Here is a 15,495-nt window from a genome sequence, read left to right as displayed (position 1 = left end):
TGACAATTGCAGGAGTATTCAAGAAATCCCATGCATTTTAAGAATCCAGAAGGCCCATTGACGAGTTCATGAGAGCCTGTCAGTGCTCCCTCCTTTGCCTGGGTCAGATGAATTCAGTACACGCCCTTTCCTTGAAATTCATTTTAATTTTAGTCATATCTACGCCCAGGTCTCACAAGTGGGATTTTCGTTCAAGGCTTTCCGACCAAAATTCCGTGTGAATTTCTTATATGTGGCAGGTTTGCTACAAGTCTTGCCCATCTTATCCTCCGTAATGTTACTTTGCGTCAGTTAGATCCGCATGTCCCCAGAAGTTTGCCCTCAGCATCTTCAATTCATGTAGATCCCAAAGGTTTGTGGTGTATAACATACGGGATTACGGGGTTCTTGTACTTTATTCATCCCAGGTACTCTGAACAACAACATTTAGGAAACTGGGTCTGTTTCCGTCCTCAGGTGACGGTATCGGGGATACATACTCTGTTGGGTCCGTTAGAAAGAGCTAACTTGTCACTGGTCCAGTGATTGAGGTTAGCTCTTTCTAACGGACCCAACAGAACAGATGTCCGCTAGCCCCTCACCTGCGGACGGAAACAGACCCATTTTCCGAAACGTGTCATAGAATACCGGAAGACGGACAAAGTCCAAAAACTCAATCCCGAATCTTCCATTTATGTTATGCTTTTACCAAATTTTTCACGTCTATACCAAACCTACAGATACATTTCAGTTATGCATATTTTAATAATCAATTTAATTCATTGTCTTGGTTAGGAGACATCTGCAATAAAGTAATACTGGACGCTTATGGGGGCCACAGTTTCAGGCGTTCACAAATTATTTTGAAGTTAAGAATGTTTTCAAAAATCGTAGTAGCGGCAGCGAAAGCTTGTCGTTCTTCTCCTGTCATTCTGCAGGACCAAGAATCTCCCACAGCAGATATCGCCTTACCGGAAGTTTCGGACATTTCCAATTCTTGAGTGGTCAGGGCAGTCTTAGTAATGGAGGCAGTTGCTAACTTGGGGAGATGGCAGCGCCGCCGAATTACGGTTTTCTTATATCAGTTTCGCGCCTGCTATATGAAGTTTATGGCATACCGTAAGACCCTGCCTCAGAAACGCGCCTGTTTGTTTACCGCCTTCACCGGTTTATTGAGGCGTCACGTCTGCAGTGGCTCTCAACATTCCAGTTTCTTTTCCGCAATTACAGCTCCAGTCAGTCAGGTAATCTGTTGTCAGTCCCATCCTCTTCAGACACTCAGTTCTGTGTTTTGACAACTTCATTAAGCAGAGCCCTCTTCAGAAACTGTAAAAATATCCGACCATTTTTTAATTCGAAGGTTCAGTACTTTGTACACAAGAGCACGCCACTTATCAGTGGCCTCAGCCATATGAATGTAATGCACAACCGCAAAGTGGCTTGTCCTCCATTTGTGTAGTCTGCGCATTCACACACTATTGGGGGAGGGGGGCGCATTATCCTCGAGTGTTTTTATTTTATCATTGCTGATGAAATTCCAGAAGCCCTGATTTTTTTAAGAGCTCTGTCGCTATGTTTTATTACCGATTCTGTACATGTTGTCTTTCCAGCAGCCAGTGTGCCAGTGTGTGTTATTTCTATTAAGATTTACAGTTCTTCCTTCTTATTCAGAAAAGCATTGTCTGTTACTAACTTATTGAATCGGTATTCAGGTATAACATGGAGCGTGTTCTGAAGACACTTAAGGTACATCACTGTTATCACATTATATAGCTTTACTAGAGATTCTTCTCACAGTTCAAGGTCAAACGAAGGAACATTCTTGATATATGCTGTAACAGTTATTTGAATTACACGTATGTTGAGCTGTACTGGTACGGTTATTAGTTAAACTCCATTGCCTGTAGTCCGCAAGCGAACTATACCAACCGAGCGACCGCCGCTTATCCGCGCAGTTAGTGCCAACTTTTTTGTGGAAAGAGGGTGTCGCGTGATCAGCGCAACGGATCCCCGCGGCCGTTAATCTCGAATTTCTAGATCGGAGCCTCTGTTTCCTTGAAATAGCTCCACAATTATCCCCACGAGGCTGATTGGACCCCGTTCCAGGCACACTACTTCTCAGAAAATCTGACAACGCGGGGAATCGAACCCGGGACCCCTGGATATGTAGCCAGGAACTGACTAGTAGACCACAGAGGCGGTCATGCTGAGTTGAAACGCACACAATGGTATGTTTCTTAACTTACCGCGACAGTTACACCAGTTAAGGTGTTTTGCTTTGTGGTTGGAGCCAGATTCTTTTAGTGTTGAGGCACGAGAGCCAGCATGCTTGCGCGAAACGTGGGCGCGCAATGTTACGCGCTTAGTGCACTGCAGTACAGTCAGTAGTAGTAGTCAGTCTGATAATAGATGGCATAGTCGGATCGCTAGTGTCGTCTGCCGGAAATGTCAGCAACCAGTTCGAGTAATGTGCGACATCTGTCATTCATGTTTATGCTGAAATGGTATTAATATTTCGCTTCGTGTTCACACAGCGTAGGTTGTATTCAGTCTCGGCTGGCAAGTTGATCTCTCGGTCTTGTTTGCCAGGGAATTGCTTTATCCCACATTTTTCCTCCTCTTCTTTTGCTTCTTCGTCTTCTTCCGGTCACGTAGTTGAACCAATAAATCGTCTCTTTCGGTAAGAACTCGTTTTGGATGCCTAATGCCTTTTCGTCATTTTTCCCATGACCTTATTTATACTGCACTATTTTATTAAAATGGGGGGGGGGCACGCGGTAGCGTAGTTGGTTGAGGGGCTATGCTACATGCCGCACTATGGCCCTGGAGTCGACTTAACCTCTAACAGAAATGAGTACCTGGAATTAATTAAATAATTTTCCTGGGGAGTAAAGCGCGGCCGGCGCGTAAGGCTGACAACCTTACCGCCATCTTAGAGCCGATTGTCTAGATAACGTGGGACCCTCAACGTCTCACAACCCTATGGGCCTTCACGGCCTGGTATAGGGTTAGCTTTACTTTTTTTATTTTATTAAAATGGGTCATTGTTGAAATAGCTTTAAAATGTTTTTATTATATAGCTCAAGAAATTGCATCCTTTCGTGCTTCAGAGAATTAAGCATCTGGTGTCCCTGACTAATTACTTGCCCTTTGTTCCTCGAAACTACATAACCAGTGTGGTTTGCAAACAAATAGGATTTGAGGCTATGGATTGGATTCATTTGGCTCAGAATCGTTACCAGTGTCGAACTCTTGTGAAAACGGTAGTGAACCTTCAGCTTCCAAAAAGTTCTGAGAATTCTTGGCTCCTCAAGGACACATAGAATTAGTTAGTGGTTGGTTGGTTGGTTAGTTAGCTAGCTAGTTAGTCGGAAAAGAAATGTCGTTTATAAACCAAAAATGATAATGTTAGAAGACTGCATTTTCACAGTTTTATAAGGAGCTGTTTCCAGATACAGATTTTCTTCAGGAATTCAGTTCTTCCCGTACTTCGGTCACAATTTCTTTTTTCTTGTATGTTTTATTTTTTCCTTATTCTGTTGCACACTTCAAACTTTGTGTCAGCAGTGCAACCTCTAGATAGACTTATTACTCGGTTCTAACAAATTTTTGACGTATGTGTGTCGCCCGTTATAACGTCACTTTACTCCATTGGCCCACTGACAGGAAAAAACTACCAGACCTCATCGACTTCTGTGTCACTAAGGGCATCCCAACCAACTTTGCTGTCGCAAAATCCTGTCTTGAACTCTCCTCCGATCATTCCCCGGTACTCATCGCTCTTGCTACCCAAGCCATACCACGAGTACCACCTCCCAGAATCTGCAACAGCAAGACAGATTGGGACGCATTTCGTCACCTCCTCAACAACAAGCTTCCACTAAAGGTCCCACTCAAAACCGACTCTGATATAGAATCGGCCATCAAGATCTTCAATGACTCTATTCAATGGGCAGGCTGGAGCTCAACACCAGAGAACCCCACCCCTCACCAAATCAAGACTTGCCCAATACTGATCACCCAAAAGCTACAAAACAAAAGGAGACTCCGGAGGAACTGGCACCGCCTACGGACACCGGAAAGCAAACGTCTATTCAACGCCGTCACACGGGAACTCAAGCAACTACTCACAGACTATAACAACTCAAGTTTTCAAGACTTTCTGCTCAACCTCTCCCCATCGGCATCAACCAATTACTCTCTGTGGAAAGCGGCCAGGAAAGCTAAACAAATCCCAATTTCCTCCTATCCACTTCGGATTCCATCAGGATCATGGGCCAAGACCAGCAAGGAAAAAGCGGAGGCCTTCGCAAACCATCTAACGGCCGTATTCCAGCCACATCCAACTACAAACCCACCAGAAGACGAAGAAGCACTCACCCACCACCTAGAAGAGCCGCATCAACTCGAACTCCCCCCCATCCGCTTTCGCAAATCAGAAGTCAACTCCATCATCAAAGGCCTCAAGTCCTCTACCTCCCCAGGATACGACCTTATCACGGGGAAAATGCTAAAAGAACTACCTCCTGTTGGAATACAGTATCTCACCCAAATCTTTAACGCCTCTCTCCTCACTGGCTACTTCCCCGCTCAGTGGAAAGTAGCAAAGATCATCCTTCTCCTAAAACCGGGGAAACCCCCTAACGAACTCACCTCCTATCGACCAATTAGCCTATTACCCATCCTATCCAAAGTCTATGAGAAACTTCTCCTAAGTCGCCTCCTTCCAATAGTCGAAACAAACAGCTTGCTACCTAACCACCAGTTTGGATTCCGCCAACGGCACTCCACGATTCACCAAACACACCGATTAGTTCACAAAATCAACGAAGCACTGGAAGCCAAGGAATACTGCTCTGCGGCTTTTCTCGACATCTCGCAAGCCTTTGATAAAGTATGGCACCCAGGACTTCTTTATAAGCTCCGACAGTCCCTTCCACTCAACTACTATCTCATCCTCAAATCCTATCTACACAACAGATTCTTCCAAGTCAAAATAGAAGAATCTTATACTAACCTCCACCCCATCAATGCAGGAGTGCCCCAAGGGAGTGTACTTGGCCCACTGCTCTACCTCCTTTTCACCGCGGACCTACCAACATCCCATGACTCCATCACTGCCACCTTCGCAGATGACACTGCGATCCTAGCGTCAGACCCCAATCCAACTGTAGCCTCACAAAAACTGCAAAACAACCTACAAGCAATCCATGAGTGGCTAACCAAATGGCGCCTAAAAGTCAACAGCATGAAGTCAACACACGTCACATTCACCACCCGAAGTCAAACTTGTCCCAAGGTCAATATCAACAATGAGGATCTCCCACAATCAGATGATGTCAAGTATCTCGGTCTACATCTGGACAGACGCCTCACTTGGCACAAGCATATCTTTACCAAAAGAAAACAACTTGGTCTCACACTTTCCAAAATGTACTGGCTTATAGGCCGTAAGTCCAGTCTCTCAATACACAACAAACTTCTGGCATACAAGGTCATCCTCAAGCCCATCTGGACCTACGGATTACAACTCTGGGGGACAGCATCCAACTCCAACATAGAAATACTGGAACGCTTCCAGTCAAAAGTACTGCGCCTAATAACCAACGCGCCATGGTACGTCCCAAATTCGATCATCAGGCGTGATCTTCAAATCAACACAATCAAGGAAGAGATCAGCCAGTGGAGCTCCCAATATAGAGCTCGACTACATACACACCCCAACGAACTTGCAGCTCAACTACTACAACCACCAGACCTAAGGCGCCTCAAACGACACCAGCCAATCGATCTGATCATCAGATTCAAAATATAATCTTAGTTAGTAGTTTAGTTTTAAGTTTAGCTTAAATCTTAGTTAGTAGTTTAGTTTTAAGTTTAGCTTAAGTTTCTCCCCTTCTCCCACCAGGCCCCAACCTATTCTTATACGGAGGGGAACTAATGAGCTCCCCTCCACACGTCATTTCACACAACTCACAACAATTTGCTAAATGTATTTATACAGATTGCAAATAAATGGGGATCTCAAAAAAAAAAAAACTTTACTCCCATAACCTGCACAGTTAACGTCTTTAGACTTTTTTTTTTTTGTTTTTAATTCGCTTAGTGGGGGGTGGAGTCCAACAGGGTCCACTCAGCACGGCGGCCACTGATTGGCCTATTGTAGCGTGCCCCGGGTGATTATGATGATGGAGAATTTGGTGGAATGAAGATTGGCAGGGGAAACCGAAGTACTCGGAGAAAACCCGCCCCGGCGCCACTTTGTCCCCCACAAATTCCATTTGGCCAGACCCGGGATCGAACCCGGACCGCCGCGGTGGGAAGCCAGTGACTAACCGCTTGAGCTATGGCGCGGCCTTTTTGGACTTTCGTCGTCATATCATCTCCAGTTTCTGCATCTCCTCCTCCTTTCTTCTTCTTGCTTTAGGAACTGGATTGAAGCTTTTTCCGTCTTCATAGCCATGTATGCAAGCTTTGGCTTGAACTGAAAAGGACGTTTTCTTCTTCGCCACTTTCATAATTTATTGAATAAGTATTTCAGTCATTCAATTTTAATTATGTAAATGTTTAAACTAGATCGCCGTCACGGGTTAGCGTAGTTGGTTGAGGTACTATGCTACAAACCAGAAGGTCGCAGGTTCGAGTCCTGATGAGGTGGATCTCTTAAATTTACCTAATCCTTCCAGCCGCACTATGGTCCTGCAGTCGACTCAGCCTCTGACAGAAATAAATACCAGGATTCTTCCTGGGGTGTAAAGGGCGGCAGATGCGTAAGGCTGTCAACCTTACCACCATCTCTGAGCCGACTGTCTTGAGAAAATGTGGGGATCTCGATGTCTCACAACCTGTTACAGGCATAGCTTTACCTTTTACCTAATCTAGAACATGCTGTTGACGCAAATAATTTCTACTTATGGTGCTTATATCTGATGCATACTTATTTTTTAACATCCTTCCTGTATATACAGAAGGGTTTTGTAAGCGCTAGACTTATCATGGTCATTACACAGTTTGGGATTGCCATTGCAACGAATTATCGAGAACTAACACGTTACACGAAGCTAAGTTATGTAGTAGGTCACGGCCGAGCGTGCAGTTTTTTGTTTCTGTGTATCATGTGTGAGTAATGCTAACGTCCCTGTGCTTAACTAATTAAACACTACGCCAAGAAGGCGTATGGGGGAGTGGATGTGTAGATCCATGTTTTCTTGACCTCGGCACTAGTTGTAGGTGAGTGTTCAGTTTCACCCCCGGCCGTCTTACCCCCGAAGAAAGAGCCCCTGGTACCCATTTGATAGTAGGGTGGGTGAGCCTCAGAGCCAGTCTGGACTTCATGGAGAATTCTTGACCCTACAGGGACTCGAACTCTAGCCCATAACCAGTCGCTGTGAGTACCGATGTGAAATCCAGTATACTATGTAAATGAAACCGTTTGTGACTTGCTGTCTGTGGATGATGGCGTTACACATTGGCCTCGACGTATCATTCGATAACTTGTAGAAGTGGGAGGAATAGGGATGAAAGTAGGGGGAGTTCATACTGCAAAAGCATATGTAAAAAATGAGAATTCCCCTTAAGTTCTCACCAGGTGTTACACTAGTGCCCACATAAAATTATTTGAGTTCGATTGCTGCTGCTGCTAACGAAGCTGATGGGAAGAGAAGCATGATCATTTCTCAGGCTCGTATGTGTGTTGCAGGCTGCAGCCACAGTCGTAATGGTGGCTGTGAGGGAACGCGGCATCTCTTTGCCTGTAATTGCCGCGGAATGCGATTCCACACTGTTTAATTAATAGTTATTCATTAATAGTTGGTCTGCCACTGGTTTTCAGTTAGTATCCAGGATCATTGATCAGTGTTATGCACACAGTGATGCTTGTTCATAAACAGTATGGACTTCACGTAGGTATGGGGAACTGGTAAAGCAAACACTAAAACAATTCATTGAAGTTATTACTGAAGAGTTTGGTGTACTGCATCTGCGATTGAAACAAGGGTTCGTAATCGTCAGTGACATACTTGTAGGCCTTTACGTCAACATTAGAAAGCCAATATTGTCCTTTCAATGTACTTCCGGTATTCGTATTCCTGTGGGAAATGTAGACATTTTAAACAGGAGTTTATTTCCGTAAGGTTGCCTACAGAAGGTATAACATACTGCGGTTCGTAGATTACATGGATTTTTACTGCTTCACAGACGGGTCGTGAGATTCGTCGATTTACGAGTCACGACTAAGCTGTTTCTTTCCCGGGTCTGGTCAAGTGGGATTTGTGGTGGTGAAAGTGGCCTGGGGCAGGTTTTCTCCGAGTACTTCGGTTTCCCCCGCCAATCTTCATTCCACCAATTGCTCCACAGTCACCCTCACCTATCATTTGGGCTGGTACTACGGCCAGTAGTGGCCGCGGTACAAGGTACTTAGTCCCACCCCGCTAGCAAATATAAAAAAACTGTTTCTTGGTCTGTTTAATTGCTTTTTTCTTCGTCTGTTTAATTGCTTTCCACCCTCTTCGTTTCTTACTAGGTCCACTGTCACTTTTGATATTCTTGAGTTTTGTCGTAGGACCCGCATGATACAGAAAGGAAGAGGAATTAGATGTGTAAGGCGAGGGTGGGCTGATTTCATATGGTTCAGCAACAGCGACCAGTGGCGGGCTCTAGTGAGGAGGAATGCAATCATGTGGGATCCAGAAAATGCTTGGAAATTCTTCGCCATCCCTGTGAGCAAAAACTTGGATTTTAGGTTCTGTGGCGCTGCCTATGAGGAATACTATCGGATGAGATGTGGTTGGTAGTTCACCGACGTTTCATACGAACCTATTGCCTCTATCTGCGGAGTCGAAGATTACGCCAGGCAAGCCACCACCGAAGAAACAAGAAATAAACGCTCACTCCATCTCCTGTATGTAGAACTCTTTGTCGAGCGTTGCACAGAATTGCGAATAGTAGGAAGGCTATTATTGGAACGAAGGACGGAGTTGGAACGCTTTCCACTACAACTACAAGCAGAAGTAATAAGTGTAGTTTGTTTGTGTATAACATTAAGTCTCTCTTGAAGCCAGTATAGCCTTCTGCTAAATAACATCATCTTCAAACGCAGCGCCCGAACAAATACATTGTCAGTTTATTTGTTCAAGCTCCATTTAACGGATGTTATATAGTTGAAAATGAAATGCATCGAAGATGAAACGTATTTAACAACTGCTACGTTTTCTTTTTGGTGATTTATTTTACTGCAGTGTCTGTATCAGGATAACCTCACATCACAGGATAGTTGATGACTAGCGAATTGGAAAGTATTTGGAAGGAAGCCATCTTGACCAATCGATGTGCTGTGCTGGCGGTTTTCTGTAGGAACTGAACAAAATTACGAATACCCTTGATCAGAAAGGTCGGTATCTCGCAAATACGAGACTAGAGCGTTACTGCTACACGGACATGCTCGGTCGTCATGTTTTGTTAAATGGTCTGATACATAATTACCTGTGCTACTCCTTCCCCCTTGAAGAGGGCGCGCCTTCGGAGCGTTTCAAGATATCTACCAAATTTCACGGCGTCCTCATATTCACTACCTCTTCTGTGGTCTAGTGGACAGAATTCCTGGCAACAGATCCAGAGATACTTGGTTCGATTCCCGGCGCTACCAGATTATCTGTGAAGTAGTGGGTCTGGAACGGGGTCCACATAGCCTCGTGAGGATAGTTGAGGAGCTACTTGAATGGAAGAGTAGTGGCTCCGGTCTAGAAACCCGTGGGAATCTATTGAGCTAACCACGCGACACCTACTATCCGCAAAAATTGGCACTAACTTCGCGGACAAGCGGCGGTCGCTCGGTCGGTAAAGGCCACCGAGTTTTGTTCTGTTCCTTATATTCACAGCCGCGAAAAATCGCAAATATTTGAGATTATGCAGTGTCCACAGGCTCGATTAATCGAGTTCATCTGAAACATTGTTAAGTATCCACCAGTCTGCACGGCGCTACCTCGTCACATTCACTAATTTGGGAACCTCATTTCTCTCTCTCCTGATTTCTCTGTCCTGAGAGATTAAGAACGAGTTGCGAATTTATTTTCCCCCCCAGTTTAATTATAAAATGAATCAGTGTCGTGTTTTTCATCAGCTAAATGTTATTAGTAGAAAAAACTATTTTCCTTCTTTCAGATTCTCTTCACTTTTCCTTTTAACTTCAACCTCTATCGTTCTCATGCTAGACTGAACGGCTCCTTCCCAGCATGCATTGCAAGTAAGGGCCTACTCCTACATTAAAGTCTCCCTTTCAGTGAAGCGAATTACAGCACATCTTACAACGTAATTTATAGCACCTCCATTGATATCCAGAGAGACATAGGAAGAGGGAGGTTCGTACATGGGTACCAGTAGCATCCCATTCGAACTGACCTGCTGGGCGTCCGGGTGGAAGGTCGCAGTAAAATTAATTTGAAAATGTTGAAGTAGACGTGCCAACTTTAGCGGATAGAGGGTGTCGCGTGGTCAGCGCAGCGGATCCCCACGGCCGTTAATCTCGGTTTTCTAGACCGGAGTCTCTATTTCCTTGAAATAGCTCCTCAGTTATCCTCATGAGATGGCCGAGCCATAGCTCAAGCGGTTAGTCGCTGGCTTCCCACCGCGGCGGCCCGGGTTCGATCCAGGGTCTGGTCAATTGGGATTTGTGGTGGACAAAGTGGCGCTGGGGCAGGTTTTCTCCGAGTACTTCGGTTTCCCCTGCCAATCTTCATTCCACCAGTTGCTCCACAATCACCCTCCCTATCATCTGGGGTTGGTACAATAGGCCAGAAGTGGCCGCAGTGCAAGGGACTTAGTCCCACCCCACTAGCAATAAAAAATATATCACGAGGCTGAGTGGACCCCGTTCTAGACCCACTACTTCTAAGAAAATCTGGTAGCGGCGGGAATCGAACCCCTATCTCTGGATCTGTAGCCAGAAACTCTGACCACTGGGCCACAGGGCACTAACTTTGCCGACAAGCGACGGTAGTTAGGTCGGTATAGTTCGCTAGTTGACTGAAGCCACGGAGTTGAAGTAGACGTGAAACATTACAATGCATTGAGAATAAGGTGCACGATGGTACAATGTTTGCAGTCTTGCAGAAATTTACTCTTACGGCACTAAAATGGAAGTTCATAATTTTGGGGGAAGATGTGCTCTAACAAAGCCACCAAAGAGAATCCTCCGATTTAAATCTAGTTGTGAGGTGGTGTTATCCAGGACTCATCCTGGGGGTGAAGACCTTTCCGCTTTCTATGAGCCAATTTTGTAGGAAATCCGGGAATCTCGACGTCTCAAAGCCCATTGGGCCTCCACGGCCTCTCACAGGGATAGTTTTACCTTTGTTTTTATCTATTCATGTCCAAGAAATGTCAGTGGAATTGGAAAGCCCAGAAGTATCATCACCGAAAGCCTCCATACGACAGTAACCCGAGGTTGTTCTAACTCACCTAGTTGTCTGACACCCGTTTTAATAATATCCTTCATTACTTATCAAGCTCTGTTTTCACGAATTTTTTAGCCAAAAGTTTGAATGGATTTCTTGTTTTATTGCTCTGACCATACTATGTGACAGGCATAGATTGTAAAACCCTTCTTTGTTCACTTTCTCTGTTCTGTCGTTACCAGAAACAGAACGTATACGAACTTTTTTTTACTTTTGCATGTGGCGACGCACAGACTGATCTCCAGTCTCGCCCTGGTGTTTGGGATACAGAGTTTAAAAGCGCATCGGAACACAGCTGTCCTACAAGACATGAAGAAGAAGCCAATGGGTTGTCAGACTGAGTTCGAAGAATACGTGGAGCCTCATTACGTACGCCGTTGTTATGTAAAACCTAGATGTAATATGTCAGTTCACCTAAAATTACTTACGAGCCGGGTTAGCTCAGTCGCTACAGCTACAGACCGCGTTCTGGAAGGCCATGGTTCGATTCCCGGCATGGCAAGATTTTTCTCTTCACAGCGTCAAGACCGGCTCCCAGGCTCTCCCAGCCTCAAATCGAGTGGGTACCGAGGGCGATTTCCACGAAGAGGCGGCCTTTTCAGGCAACGGCTCAGAAAGCACATTCCCACTGCAATGAATATATATATAATTTGTAGTGAAAGGAAAGCAGGCCATTAATCCATCCCAGAATCTTCCGTTTTATTTCCGATTCGGCTGTTAAGGAACGTTCTATCTGTAAAGGGCCGACTGACAGTGAATGCTGTTGTGGTATGCACGGCGTTCAATACAGCACACCTTGCATACACACATCCCACCGATGAGCGTGTAGATACTCTACATACGAACAGTGGAAAAGGAAACACCATCAATTCCGCGTTACGCAACTACAATTTTTAACCTCTTTAAATAATATTAATATATTAATTTTATCAACAAACTAGATGTAACTGTATAGTATCTATATGTAATCTTAGGGCCGCGCCGTAGCTCAAGCGGTTAGCCGCTGGCTTCCCACCGTGGCGGCAGGGGTTCGATCCCGCGTCTATTCACCTGGGATTTGTGGTGGACAAAGTGGTGCTGGGGCAGGTTTTCCCCGAGTACTTCGGTTTCCCCTGCCAATCTTCATTCCACCAATTGCTCCACAATCACCCTCACCTATCATCTGGGGCTGGTACAATAGGCCAGAAGTGGACGCAGTACAAGGGACTTAGTTCCACCCCACTAGCAATAAAGAAAATAATATATCTAATCTTAATTTTTAATCGTAAAAGTTCCTGTACGCAGACATGTGCATATTGTACATATATGTAAACTAGTTCTCTACTTTCTCTGCTTGTGATAATGGCCAGTGCTGGGCGAAACATGTAGAGGTGTATTTATATATTTTTATATTAAACTGGGGACACTTGATGGAATTGCTGTTGACTTAAGTATCGTGTAGTGTGACGGATCGAGGGTTCATTTGTTAATGTATGGACCTTGGTTTCATGACCCAGTATTTTCAAAACCAAATATACATATATACTTTCTTGCGTAGGGGTAAATATGTGACATAGGATGTATAGAGTAGGATGAAAGGAAGAAACAGTCGAACGTTGAAAGGTGTGGGAGAGAAATCGATACAAAAACGTGGAAGATATTCATGAGGGATTTTGGTCTGTTGACCGAGATGAAGACGATATACAGCAGCAATTCGTTCGTCACAAGGGATGCTATGTTATTGGAAAACAGCACTGTATTTCCTGGAAATAATTGATATGAATGATGTTATTTTTAGTTTTAATATCTGATTCATTTACGTCAGAAACCTTGAATACCATAGGGGGCAGGCGGTAGCGCAGTTGGCTGAGGCACTATGTTAAGGCTGACAACCTCACCGCCATATATGAGTTGAATTTCTATAAAATATGGGAGCCTCGGCGTCTCACAACCCTCTGAGCCTCCACGGACTCTTACAGGGACAGCTTTACATTTTTTACCATGAATACCATGGTTTTAGTGCTTAATGAGTACAAGGAATGCATACGGCTACTGGCAAGGCGTCATGTGGTGCGTCCATCGGTGTTCGCGCGAACTCGCTGCGATTGACATGGAGAGGGCGTTACATTACTTACATATATATGCGCGCGTATACACACACACACACACAGGTTAACGGTTTGTTTATTCAGAATTTATGTATCTGAACTCAATTTCATGTCTGGAAGAGTGTTTCCATACGTTTTCTATTCGCGAGAGAGTATTCCAGACACACTATGCTAAGAAATAAAGCAAGATTCACTTTCTACTAACTCCAAGAAGTTACCGCATCGAGTAGTACGTTAAATAAATACTGACTTGTGTTAAATTGCGAATTTTCGCCTCCATATTTTCTTTGGAAGCTTGTCGCATGTGCAGGAAGAGCAAACTCTATGGTCGCGTGTGTAAATACTATGAATCATATCCGAAAAGTAAAGATACAAAATCCCGAAAATATCTGTAAATCATTTTTTATTCACTTTTGCCACTTTTACAGCACACCTTTATTTACTTTTCAACATAGTCACCGTGGATCGCAATGCACTTAGTGAACCTGGGAAGGAGTTTTTCTAATCCCAGCGTCCTGCTTTCTTAGCCATGGAGAACAGTTCTTGACACTTCTGGACTTTGTTGATGAAGTCTGGTTAAAGTCTGTCATCACGAATGTCTTCATCATTTTTTTTTTGCTGATTTCGTCAGAGACAACGGGTGGCCTTCCACTCTCTATTTCATAATGAACATCCCTTCTTCCCTCTTCAGATCCACGACACCATTTTGTCACGTTTTGCCTGTTCATAACATCTTCGCCGTAAACAGAAACAAGCTGGCAGCAGCAGTTCCTCCTTTCGCGTGAAGAAAACGAATTACTGCACGAGCCTCACATTTGGCGGGATTCTGAATAGACAGGGCCATTTTAAACACAAACTGCGAGTACAACGTTGCCGTGACTGTGACCGGTGAATTCTGCCCTGTCATACGGTTATCTCACACGGCAGCACTGCNCTTTTGGGGGGGGGGGGGATTTCATCTTTACTGGACTTGTATCTTTACTTTCAGGATAAGCCTGGTATTTCAGGAAACGCTTTTTATTCCGTTTCTCATGTTCTATATTTGTTTGCTTCACGACTAATTTCTACTCTGATTTCTGTGCGAGATACACATGTGTATTGATTTTCGTGCTTTTAATTAAGTCTTCTGTTGACCTTGCAGTCTGAAGGCCGGAACTAAAGGTGTCTGTGTTCTGTTAAGACTTGTGCCATTACTTCGTCAAGTTGCTTGACTTGCGTCATCATGCACAGTAGTCGTGAGGTCATTTGTTGCCTCTGCTTTGTATTCCTGTTGCGTATTGTATTGTCAGTGAGTGCGACGGGCGTGACTTGTGCTTACGGGTACCGTGGGATGAGAGATGGCGCCTTTGGCGGGGAGAGCAGCCCAGGAGATCTACTCTGTGGAATAATTTTTCAAATCCGCTTACTTCAGCTCTCCTCTCCTTCCTCAATTTTCATTTCCCATTTCTCTCGACTCTCCAACCTGAAGCAACCAAAATTTGTACGTATAAAAACACAGCTTGAGACCGAAGTATATAAGCCTATATACTACGCCTAATACATAATATTATACACTTATATTGACTGTTGAAACATGCAAAGAATTTCACCAGGGCTTAATTTACTCTGACAGCCTGCTTGGCTTGCCTGCGTACCTCGCAGGCTGAATTTTCGATCAAGGGAGAACCAGATTGGAATGTTGATTAGGGTGGATGGGGTAAGGGGAAATGAATGGTGAATAAAGTAGAAAGGAAGAGGGTGGCGAAGGGAGAAGTGAGGGTGAAAACTTTCCTTGAGAGCTCGTCTCCGGATTTTTTTTTTAATATAAGCTAGAGCAAAAAGTAAGAAGTTCGGCTTTCGGAGATAGGGGAGTGACGTGTCCTTGGTGTGTTAATTAAAATTGCGACAACTTCAACTGATCAAATTTACGTGATTCTGCATTCTGTAGATCATTGCTGGAGCATCCTCCCTTTCCGTCTGTCGCGCACAAAACTTTACTA

At 44.4% G+C, this 15,495-nt stretch overlaps 1 protein-coding gene across 1 annotated transcript in view; it reads left to right on the top strand.

Annotated features, from left to right (window-relative positions):
* Nucleotides 1–15,495, top strand: part of LOC111865575 (transducin-like enhancer protein 4) — a 399,537-nt gene that overhangs the window by 291,300 nt on the left and 92,742 nt on the right. The window lies entirely within an intron of this gene.

This window comes from Cryptotermes secundus, unplaced genomic scaffold (assembly GCF_002891405.2).
Source record: "Cryptotermes secundus unplaced genomic scaffold, Csec_1.0 scaffold1019, whole genome shotgun sequence".
NCBI lineage: Eukaryota > Metazoa > Arthropoda > Insecta > Blattodea > Kalotermitidae > Cryptotermes > Cryptotermes secundus.
This window is presented reverse-complemented; position numbering and strand designations above follow the sequence as displayed.